Below are 12,861 nucleotides of genomic sequence, written 5' to 3' on the forward strand. Positions count from 1 at the left end.
AAGTCTAACCTTTGACCAATCAACTTGTTTACAGTAAAGCTCTATTTGAACTTAAATATTATCTTTTTTTATACTTAAGGCCTAAGTTGTAAAGTAATTAAGGATATTGCCTTTACAAAGCTCTAATCATTTAGAATTTATCGGCTTAATTCTAAAGATCTTTTTTTGTTATCTTTGAAGGCTAAAGTAAATTGATTTTGACTATAGAATGAAATTTTACTCAATGACATTTTATGGTTTCTACTATAAAGTTCTCGTGGAATTTGATCATGCTCTTTGCATATTAATACACATTTTATTTCACATTACATATTTAAGACCTAAAGACACCTTTAAAACCTAATGTAATTAATGAATAAATCATTTAAGTGCTCGGTTTTTTAATGAGAGATTTTTTGTTATTTAAACTATATAGCTATTTTTGAATCTAATATGCTAGTTCTAATACTTGCACGCTATAGTATGTATCCTTTTTTTATAAAGAGTAATAAATATCACAAAAAGCTTACTACCTTCAGTTACTTTTATTATTTATACTTTAAAGTTCTTTTATTGAGTATACTTTACTTTATCCTTGATGGCTAAACTGACATTTTTTTAACAACAAAGGTGATTATGGATTTAGCCTTTAAAAGGCTTTGCTTTGTTCAGTAACTATTTATTTTTAAAACACTAAAACTCTTTTTTCAGTTCAGTATGTTCTTTCTTATTTTGCGCTGGAGTGAGTATATTAATAGCATAAATAGCTTTGCTGTATTCGGATATTTTTATTATGTATACTTTAAGGTTCTGTCCAAAATTGAATATATTATATATACTTTGAAGGTTTGTCTATAATTGAATATGCTATATAATGTTAAAGGACTATGGTGATCTTTAAGCGAAAGACTGATTAAGTATTTTGCTACTTAAAAGCTCTTTTGTAATGTTCGGAGGTCAGAAAGGCGTTTTGAAAATTAAAACCGAATAGTGTCACAATAAATATAATATTTATTGCACTGAAAGAACGCTTAAGTGAAAAATTTTAACTAAGACTGATCAGAGGCTGCACTACAACTTAGCTTTAATGCTACTACGAACGTATTGCCTTTACTAAAAGCTGGAGGACTATTCATAGTGTCTTGAAATAAACAACCCATTGTACTTTATTCTGACAAACAATCACTTCCAATGTATTTTACTTTAACTTGAATAACAATGAGTACTTATATCAATTTAATAGTATATAGACATCAATTAGGTACAACAAATGAAAACATTTTTTTTTTCTCTCGCACCTCTCTCTTTTCTGGGACAGGGACTTTGTTTTTATGTAATATTTTTTTCCCGTAATAATTTTATTTTTGCGCTCTTCTATCGTTCCTTCTATGATTTTTTATTCTTTTATTTTCTTTCTTTCTACAATTCTTCTTTCTTTACCTTTCACATAAATTTTACCTTTTATTCGACACCATTCTCTATCTCCTCATATCTTAACCATTACAATATCTTAATTTATATCACATTTTTGGTCTATTTAGGTATAGATTTTTATATATATATTACTTAAAATACTTATTTATTTATTTGCCTATGTTTACACTTTTATTTACATTCTGATAAGAACATAACACTTTTAATTATTAATTATTTTAAAATCTCTCTATGAAATTGATGACGTAATGTTTTTCTCGTGGTCATACCCTTATGGCTAGTGCCTTTTTAATGATATTTATTGGCAAGGCTTGAAGCAGACCAATTTCAAACATTCCTGTTTGATATCTAAGAGATAGATCTAAGTTAAGCATTGCTATTGCTGAAATGATGATCACATTGGTCGTAGACTTTTTTCTTTAAGCACTGAAGGATATCGGAAGAGAAACTCATTGTAACACAATTAGTTACATCGCATAACATCATTTATGATTTTAATTGACAGAAATTTTTTTAATACGCTCTATGTTTCGTATGTAAAAATTATTTATACATATCTTTGTCGATTTTTCTCTAAATAACAAACTTTCAAAGAAAAATACAAAAATAATTGTTGCATTTATTTCACTGTTCCCAAACTTTTTACTTAAGAATCTTGTACGTATTGAAAATAGTCTGTGTATGAATATTAAAACACCTCAATGACTCCTGTATCTTATCTTCTTCGCTATAAAGAAGGATACACATTAGTAAATATATCGCAGGATCTTATTGAATTCTATTTTAAGTAATAAATATAGTTCAATAAAAAATAGATATAGTAAGTCATGTCAAAACGTAAGTCAAGTATTAGAATAAATTATCCAATAAAAACACAATGCAGCGAGTGCTTCCGATATGGTTCGCTTACCGCCGGACGCCAGTTGCTTCGGCGGTTAGTTACAAGCACGGGTTCGAACCCCACACACGTTGGTGGCGGTTACTAGTTGACTTTCGCGCTTGAGTTCAAATAGCTAGCTTTTGTTTTGTATACTTTTTATTTTTGAATTCGGAATACGAGTCGTACGGTAACAAGATATATATTTTTTTTTTGTTTAATGGTTGTGTTAACTTCTGTGCACCGTGAAGTTTTGTTCTGTTTTGTTTATCAATCTGTCTTTGAGCTGTATCATAGGAACTTCTCGATATGTGGTACCTCATGCATGGCATACTCTTCCTTCAGTGTAAGTTTATATTCTCTATACTGTTTTTTATATATGAATAACCATATGATATCATTACAAAAATTATAACTTGTTACTCAGTTTCTTCGATCTATTTAGTTTAAATGATTTCAATTACTTTTAAAATTAATTATTACTAAGCTTTTTATTCATACAACTTATTGTAATATATTTTTTAAAGTTTATGTACTGTCTAAGTTTAATTTACTAATATTTTAATCAGAAAATCACTGGATTTGTATACACTGCATTTTGGAAAGTGTGCAGCGCAATTACGCCAAATAATTTTCCCATCCCTGTATTCTATCAGAGAACAAGACGTAGGGATTCGCGACATCCGTACACGGTTGAAATACCTTCCACCCGCACTAAGCGAAACACTTTTATAGTGCGAATAGTCAATAAGTGGAACAATCTACCGGAGTTATTGTTTACAGCAAATTATAACTTGAAGTCTTCAAGACAAGAGTGAACAAGTTTCTTCTAGATAAACATGTACCAGCGTAGAGCATCATCGCTTAACATCAGGCGAGTTGAGGTCAAATGCTTCGCCTATAAAGGATAAAAAGTACGTCTGTGATTTTCTTACTGAAAATCAGGTCCATAGTACCAATTAGGCTGCCCTGTTGTATGTAGCTAAATGTTACCTTTGATTGTACTATTTTAAAATATTATACTTGTAATTTGCAAATGAAAATTCTTTTTTACTTTATTCCATTTATTATATATATATATATATATATATATATATATATATGTGTGTGTGTGAGTGTGTGTATGTGTGAGTGTTTTTGTATGTATGTATATATATACACATATATAACATCGTAGGTTTCGTCATCGTTGATATTTCATTTCATCATGATACCTATTATGGTTAAGCTTAATACACTTTCTTTAAACATTGTATATATATTTGTATATATATTTCTTTAAATATTGTAAATAAATGTATTATACAAAGTAAATAACGTCAACAATAGTTTCAATTACGATTAAATATAGTGTACACGTAAAAAGCGAGGCATAATATCACATGAACTATAGACACCTAGTAGCACTAGCACTAGCATCTAGTTTCATCATGATGTCCACGGTTACACATATATCACTCCTATAAATTCCTCGGTGTCCTCGGGCGTCTTTAATAAGGCATCTATTCACCTTGTGAATGTTCTACGTATTTTTATTCATGCTTTACTATATACCCCTTTTTGGGTCTCCTTCCCCCACCTTTTCCATAAACGTTACAAATTCGGATAAAATGGTTTTTCAATTTTTATTCTACATTCTATTTCGTCCTTTACATTATCTTTTATTCGTTCCTTTTACGCTTCACGTGGTTTGCCATTCTTTACTTGCATATCTTTTTTCTTGAATCTTTTTCCTTCCTACATCTACTTTGCCAGATCTCAATTTGTTACATTAATTATTACAGATTATTTTTTATTCCAAAATCATTATTCTATTTCTATTTCTTTTATTATTTTACTATTTGAAACTATACTAATTTCTTTCCAAAAAAAAACTTACTCTTAATACTTGTTCCTATGCCTGAAACAAAATAGATGTTATTTTAATTTATTTTTATGACGTCCGAAAGTCTTACCCTTATTTTTATTTCCGGAGTCAATATTTTAGAACCATGAGAACATAGCTGCCATTCAGTTTCTCGCACTGTTCTTTAGGCATACTCATGTTGAATGTTGAAAACAGATATCTGTTTCAATAAAACATCTACATATTTCGAATAATTCGAAAATAATATTTATCGGTAAATGATGAAAAATAAATTGTTTGATGTAGCGACGATTGGATCACTCATTACGAGACATCGAATGATGTGATATGTTATTGTATCTGTGTGCCAAAGACAATTGGATTTGCGAAATATTTTTGCATTTTTATTTAAAAAACTGATTATACGAGTATAACAATTATATTTATACATATATGGGTTAACGTATAAGAATTTTAAAGGGGTGAAAGTATAAATCATATGTTATTAAAATTCTTTAAATCTTTTACTACTATTTTTAATCACCCAATACAAAGTGATTGGTTTGAATTAACTTTTTTTTTAATAATGAGTCTGATAAATAAATACTGGCAGTACAAATTCTGCAGGGACCGCTGATAAACAATAATTAATTATGCAGTCCGAATTTTAAAAACTTTTTTTCTTACTTACCGTCATTACGCTACTTATAATGTCTAAACCCATTGATATGTTTGGTGTATAATATAATGTATTATACTTATTATATATTGACAGGTAATAAGCTCTAAGTAGTGGCAGCTGAGTGATAGAGGATTAATGACTTATGACCTTAGGTCATGGGTTCTATTCCCGTCGTATAATCTTATGTAATTGACACAATGTGCACCTATTATACAGGGTTGCAACTACCCACAGATAAGACTAACTTTTACACGATGTGCAGCGGCGTCTTTTGTGTACCATAATGTCACACTGCGCGTTCCAAAGCGCCTTCCAAGATGGTGATTACAGTGTATTCCCCATAGATATCTTTGGTGGAGACCTAGGCCTTGTAGGAGGCATCTATGGGTTGAAACGGCGAAATGAGCTATTCATACACCCTTTTAAATCTTTATTATTCTTTTATTCTTTATTATCTTTATTTTTTTCAACTCTTTATTTTTATCTCTTTTATTCTTTATTCTTTATTATCTTTATTATTTATTATTAATTTTTCTATAATCAATCACCCTGTATATTTATACTAATACATTTTAATTTATTTAACTTTATATTGTACAACAAAATACAGCGATTTCTTCCATATAACCATTGATTAGACTTAAATAGATATATACCAAAGAAAACCAAAGTTTGCGGTTAATAAATATAGAGAGTACTTATAAAATATTTATTTTATAAATAAATATATACTGTAATACATAAAGTAAACTGTTAAAATAAAATATATACAATAATTTTTAATATTACGGGGAGTAATATTGAAGCTTTAATACTGCGAGAAATGAAGTTGTAAAATTTGTCCAAAAATTTAGTTTACTTTTCTAGTTTACGTACATACAGAGTTAAAAAAAAATATTTATATAAACTGTCAATTTTATGAAGATTGAAGATTCAAGTGAAATGATTGAATTAATGATCTCTGCGAATTCTGATAAGTACATCAAGCGCCGATTATAATAAATAATAATTATATATATTTTATAATTCTAATTATAGTTCTGAAAGAGCTTGGATGCTAAGTGAATTTAAAACAAAGTACTGAATGCACTAGGATCGCAAAATTATTATACAATCGTTTAAGAACAAAAGGACTTTGCAAGCACTCGAATAAAAATGCATAGAAGAACAATTATTTGGAGCGTAACTCGAACAAAGACCTCTTACTGAAGCTCACTGGAATAGAATGTATGCTATTTCACTTAGCTTTAAAATAATTAATTGAATTGATCTTAAACATGGATAGAAACCAAATGTATTTTTGCTAAATAACATCGATTTTATTAAAACACTTAACATCGAGTTACCTTTATAGTTAAGTATGCTTTTAATGAATCGACTGAAATTTTAACATTTTAAAATGGTGGTCAGTCTGTGAATAAGCTACCACCGGGTCGGAATGCTAATTTGGTAAAAATAGCCAGTCAAAACCTCAACATTTGGTGTTTTTAAATTGAGATTTGACAAACTTTAATATGCAAATTAAAACATCATTATATGTGTTAACAAATCAGATTTATATTATACTTTTAATTTAGATTAACAACTAAGAAAAGGTATGACAAAGATATATCGCGGAAATTTTTTTATAAAATATATGCCTACACTCAGACTTATAAAATATTTCTGTCTTCGCTAAAGATATGTAAGGAGAGATATACCATAACCGCCACACTTAGCAGCCAGGTTGACGATCGCAGTATGACATTATGGTACACAGAGAACGCTGATGCTCACCCTCTAGGAAACTTGTTTGGGCGCAGTGGAAATTTTATAATAATTCAGTGCTAATGCACAGTGTGTAGCGAAATAATCACAGTTGTCAAAATGATTTCGCTTATCTGTCAATCCATCGGTCTACGCATGCGCAAAAGCTAAGGACGCGCGGCGTATGATTTGTAGGCGGTTGTCAAAACCGCGTCTCACGCCGAAAAATATTGTGATATATAGTAATGGCGAACGGCGTCAAGTGACATATGTGTTGTTGTTTGTCAATTTGTATTAAATCTTTCGTGCTGTTATGGAATATTGAATTAAAGACTATATTAATTTTGAATCAATGATTAATATGTACAAATGAGTTGTGAAAGTTTTACTAAAAATTATTTCACTCATGACAAGTAATTTATTACGGCGTTGGTGTATCTGAAGTTGTAGGCGGATGACCTTTAAATTAAACTGTGTCTATCTTACATTTTAGAGCGTTTTAATTTTTGCGCTCCAGATCGCTAGGTGTTGTCTCCAACATTACCTATCGAACCTGTTAAAATCCACCACATGTGAATTATATAAGATTGCATCTCGGGAATTGAACACACAACCCACTATCGTAAATCTCAATACTTTACCGCTGGACTACAACTGTTCAACGATAAAGTATTTATAATATGTTATTCAATATCTATTGAAAAGACGACCGGTGAACTCTTATAATTAGTGCTTAGATGTTTATTTAAATACCGTCCCAATAATAATACTTTAGATCAAAGATTTCTTAATTATTTTAATTAGGATAAGAAACCTTCAATTCCCACACAGCCAAATTACTTAACACAATCCTACAAACTACAAAATCTTATCTGTAGTTTAATCCTATTTACATGAAGTACTACATATTAAGTAAAATCGAATTTATGTGGCATTTTAATAAAAATCGAGTATAATTCTACTTTATTTCAAACGATAAACGTTTATTACAAGACATAGGTCTATCCCAAAGTTCGCAACGATGACCGATGTTGTTCCGCCCGCATACAAGGACTTCCCGCGACCTTGACTTTGTCCTTGGTCTACCTAGAGGCTCTCACGCGTCTACCGTCTACCTGAGTAAGCGTCTACCTGCTCGTGGTCAGTGCTCGAGAACCTTTCAACCCCTACGGCCATCGGTTCCACGAGAAATGTATTAATCATACTTGTGTAGTTAATTATTTCTGAACTTTATAATCACAAATTATTTTTTCGTTGTCTATTTTTTATATCGTTCTTTATATTATTCTATATATATTTTTTAATATCATTAAGCAATATTAAAATGACTAATCAATAAGTAATTTGGCTTACATACGGAATAATAATCTTTGTGTAGTTTTGTTGATTTTCAGCTTAAAAATATCTACTGGATATATACCATACTCACCACTGGTAGGTCTGTTGACAATCGCTGTGTGGTAAATAGTATAATATATAGTACGCAGAAGAAGCTGCTGTCCATCCTGTGGAAACTTATTTTTGAGTAATGGTAGTTCCTATATAATTAATGCATATTAGATTATATTAATATTAGAAAATGACAAATAATCAATAAGTAATTTGGTTTATATAAGGAATAATAATATTTGTGTAGTTCCGTGGATTTTTTAATTATACAATTTACAAAACTGGTCAAAAATAAATATAGTGACCACATCGCGGTGACTTTTCTGTTTACTCGTTACACAAGTGGTGAAAGTCGTCTGTGATTTACCATTTGAAAGCATTCACTTACACGGGAGTTGTTCGGTCTTGCGAATGCTCATGGAATTTGCGATTCAATTATTTTGTTACGATTTTTCCCAACCGCCTGTAAATGTGGGTACTAAGCGAATTTTTCGGTACATCAACAACTCGACGCTCAATTTGAAATTTCTCCTTTCTTGTTCTATACATTCATCTATTTATTTATTTAAATAGGACATCCACTTGTTCCGACATAACTTAGAACTAAGTAAGAAAAGGACCCAGTCCGTCGCATATAAATAACAAAGCGGCGATGGACTAAACTCACTCTTTGTTTGACACTAATCGGTGTTACATAACTCCTGAAGATACCCCGTGGAGGAGTGAAACACGTGTTAAGAAATTTGGCGGTGGCAGTTGTGTGATTCGCATTGTTTGCCGCATACGCATTTATCAGCGGGCTGGCGGGCGGCGCATTTTATTGCATGACTACCACCGCATATGCGGAAGTGGCTAAATATTGGTCCATTTCTTACTTATTATTTTAACTTACGTCTATTACACAGTATAATAAGTAATTTTCTTTATTACATTTTGTAACCTTTGTGTTTTAAATTTTTTACTGCATTCTTTGGTCTTTAATAGCTTGTTTTTTTTTATCTTCTGGCAGTAATACAAGGTCATGCGACTTACTTATTTGAGTCTACATTCCCTTCTATTCATTCGCGCAACCGAAACTGGTATTCAATCCGTAACGCTGAAAATACCGAGCAATTGGTGGCCAGGTGAACCACGGTCTGTCTGACCTTTACAAGGTTGTATGTCTACCTTGTGGTTGGACGTTCTTACTCCATGACATGTAGGCAATAGCTATCGTTTGTTTCGCGCCCTGCCCACTGTCACTTCAATTTGATATCCGCTGAGCAATGAATTTTGCTTACGAATTTCAGTCTTTTGCATTGTAGAGCGTAGCATAAGTTTAGTATCAGTGTCGAAAGGATTTGATCCGAATAATTAATGAGAGATCGATTTCTGGAATATTTACCCTCGACTGTTTCAGTCAACTTTAGAATTAGAAATTAATTGAACGTAAAGTCTCGATATTACACATAGAGTCGCAATATTACTGTTTATTGTGATTTAGGGAATGTTTCGAATCTCTATTAGTAACATGTGGTAAAAAAGTCATGTCATAATATACAGATATAGATATACTTCATTGCTTATTGATAATTTATTCTCTATATATCCACATAAATACAGTATATTTGACGCATTTGTAAAATTAAGACACGATCAAATTATGGCATTACTTTTGCGCCACCTCATATTAATATAAAAAGGTGGATTTTCTTACAATATTATATTGTAACTATAAAAATAGTATAAACGCATATAATTATACATTATGTTTTGTATTAGTTCTGGTATATTATCTGATGTCAAAATAGATTATTCTAAATATTTATAAGGTGTAAACGTTTTACTAAAACTACTAGCAATTTATTTTTTCCTACACAGGACAAATCTTTTAATTTGTATACTGATAGACGTTTGTAATTTACTTAAAAAAGAAAGTGTCATCTAAGTCATATTTTCACTGTCAATACTACAAACATCTTTTTGAATTATTAATATCAAAAAGATAGAGATTAGTGATCATAGGTGGCGGGTTCGATTTCTAGGATAAAATGTTATATAATTTACACTTTGTGCATTCATTATTTAAGATTGCTACTGGTCACAAACAAGTTTCCAGGATTTTCAGGATAAGCAGCAGTGTGCTCTGCGTGGCAAAAATAAAAAATACCAAAATCACTGCGATCGCCTGCTCGACTGTCAAGCATGGCGATTATAATATACCCCGCCATAGATATTTTTGGAGAAGCCATATGCCTTGCAGTCCTCATTGGTTCCGTAAAATTTCTTAAGACTTGAAATTATTTACATAACCGAACTTATTCTTCTTCTTTCTTCTAATGGTTTTAAATGACATGAAACGCACTTAAATATTTTCATTGCTTTAGTGAAATATCTAGTAAATGCAAGGAACATTTGAGAAGCGTCTCGTGTCACGTTTTATAAAACCGTCACATAACATTTTGTTTTGTGCCCGTAAATAAATTCACCATCAATTTCGTCAGCGAAATTGTAAAAGCTCAGATCGCGTTACAGAAAAATTGGATCCACTCGCGTAACTGATAGTGACGCGCGATGGTTATTTATCATTTTATGTCGATATATCAATCTATTTTCGTAACGTGAACATTTAAATTATTTTCGACAATTTATAAATATGCATTCGCATCACTAAATTCACGTTGTAATTGACTATTTTTTATATATCCTCCGATAGCACGCTTATTAGAAAGCTCAATTTCATCATGAACAATGAAGAGGGTTATGTTCGTAGTTTTCCTGTGCAGAAGAACTAAGATCATCGACGTAGGTCGAGGAATCGCTTCTCCGAAGGGGCAGTGGTCGACGCACATCGCTCGTAAAACCGATGGCCGTTAGGGTTGAAAGCCAATATACGTGGCATGGGTAAATCTCCCATTGGATGAACAGAAGACATAATTAAAGTCACGAGAAATTGCTAAATGCTAGTAGCGCAATACCAGTCATGTTGGCTGTCTTTGATACGCCGTGGGCGTCTATCAGCTACAAAAAAAATATTTTAATGAAGACAGCGATATAAACAACCAATCATTACCAAACTCCTTGTTTATTTTAAAGACTATGTAATATATCGAAATACATAGCACGCAAAACAGATAGCCGAAGGCGGTATGATGGTTCTGGTGTGAAGACCATATACCAAATGCAGCAACCTAAAAACTGAATAGACAATCTTATTAGCATATAGTCATTTGAAGATGCCGCGTCCTATATTTCTAACAGTGAACATACTTCGGTTGAAATAATGATTATACTTACATCAGCATCTATAGTTGGCGCAAAAGTAATGTCATAATGTAAATGTATCTTAAATTTTACAAAAACCGTCAATTGATAAATATTTTATCGTTTACTTACAATTATTTTTTATATATTTACATAATAAATGTATATAGTGACATCTATTGACATTTGTAAAAATTATGGCGCATATACATTATGACATTACTTTTGCGCCACATGTCATACAGACGAATAATTTATTTAATTATTTTATAATGCACTCAAGATAATTTATAGTAATGATCTATGTACATCAAGTAAAAGATTGCCAGGAGAGTCTAATTTGATAAAAAGTAGAATCAAATTGTTATCCATAATGGCATCAATTAACTTAAAACTTTGAGAGTCAACGTATCCTAATTTGAGAATAACCCATATACGAGAGATCGCGAGTTCAGCCTAAGTTCACAATCAATATCGATATCAACATTGAACAATTATATTTCAGTTGTAATTATCCCAATGCTAAGACAAGACATCTATTTTCGATATCTTTGGTACATGTTCTTAAAATACAGATGACACCTATGCTTGATAAAGCTATATGTCGTCTTTTTAGCTTAAGTATATCTACGAGATATATACCATAATCGCCACCATTATTAAGTCTGTTGACAATCGTAGTGTGATATTATAGTACGCAAAGAAAGCTGCTGCCCATCCTGTGAAAACTTGTTTGTGCGCAGTGGCAGTTCCTATATAATTATTACACAAATTGTAAATTATTTAAGAATGTATCCCGGAAATCGAAACCACCATCTTACGGTTGCATACAGGCTTCCACCACTGGGCTACCAATGTTCTTTTTTAGAACATAAACATAAGTTTTTAATCAAATTCATTTGTTTGCTCTTATGATATATAACAGATTGTTTATTTCTTCTTATAATGTAACAATATTGTAAGTTTTGTACACTTATTCAAGAAGTACATGAAGTGATTTGTTTCTGGTGTACGTATTCTTAAACAAATAACGAAACTTATGCATAGAATGTAAAAGTTTACACATCCAAAGTACATTGGATGTCCATTGAAGTTTTATACAGAACTTTCTAGAAATATAACAAATAAACATTATATTAAAATAGAATCACAGAAGCATTGCTATATTCTTTACGATAGTAACTTCGGATAAAACCTCCGCTCATTGCATATTCATAAATGTCTCAAATCACTTGTAAAGCGAAAGACCGCCGAAAGAAAGATTCCAAAGTGCTCAAAACGTACGATATTGGCGCTCGAGAAGCCGGTTTTCACGTGTTATGCAAATCGAAGCGGAGAAGTTTCTGAAAGTTCGTCACACTCTAACACTTGCGAAACTTAAAGGCTCATTGTATCCGATTTTTGTGTAACACGGATTGTTTTTAATATACTATATTTTAAAAAAATAAGTTTTGCTGCGTCAGAAAATTTACTGTTCCTGATTAGAAAGTTATGTTTGCAGTGACCAGTTGAACGTATACTTTCAATCGAGACGGTTGTGACCAAGTTTTGTCGCGGTAGGCGGGCGGATAAATATGAAATATTTTCAAAGTATGCACCATAACGCGTAGAACAGATAGACGCTGGAGCCTTGAGGTTTTAAAGTAAAGCCTGCGGACCGTATAA

This window comes from Battus philenor, unplaced genomic scaffold, assembly GCF_028537555.1.
Source record: "Battus philenor isolate CCGP_79_NKW_IND1 unplaced genomic scaffold, ilBatPhil1.0.hap1 SCAF_4, whole genome shotgun sequence".
Taxonomy (NCBI): domain Eukaryota; kingdom Metazoa; phylum Arthropoda; class Insecta; order Lepidoptera; family Papilionidae; genus Battus; species Battus philenor.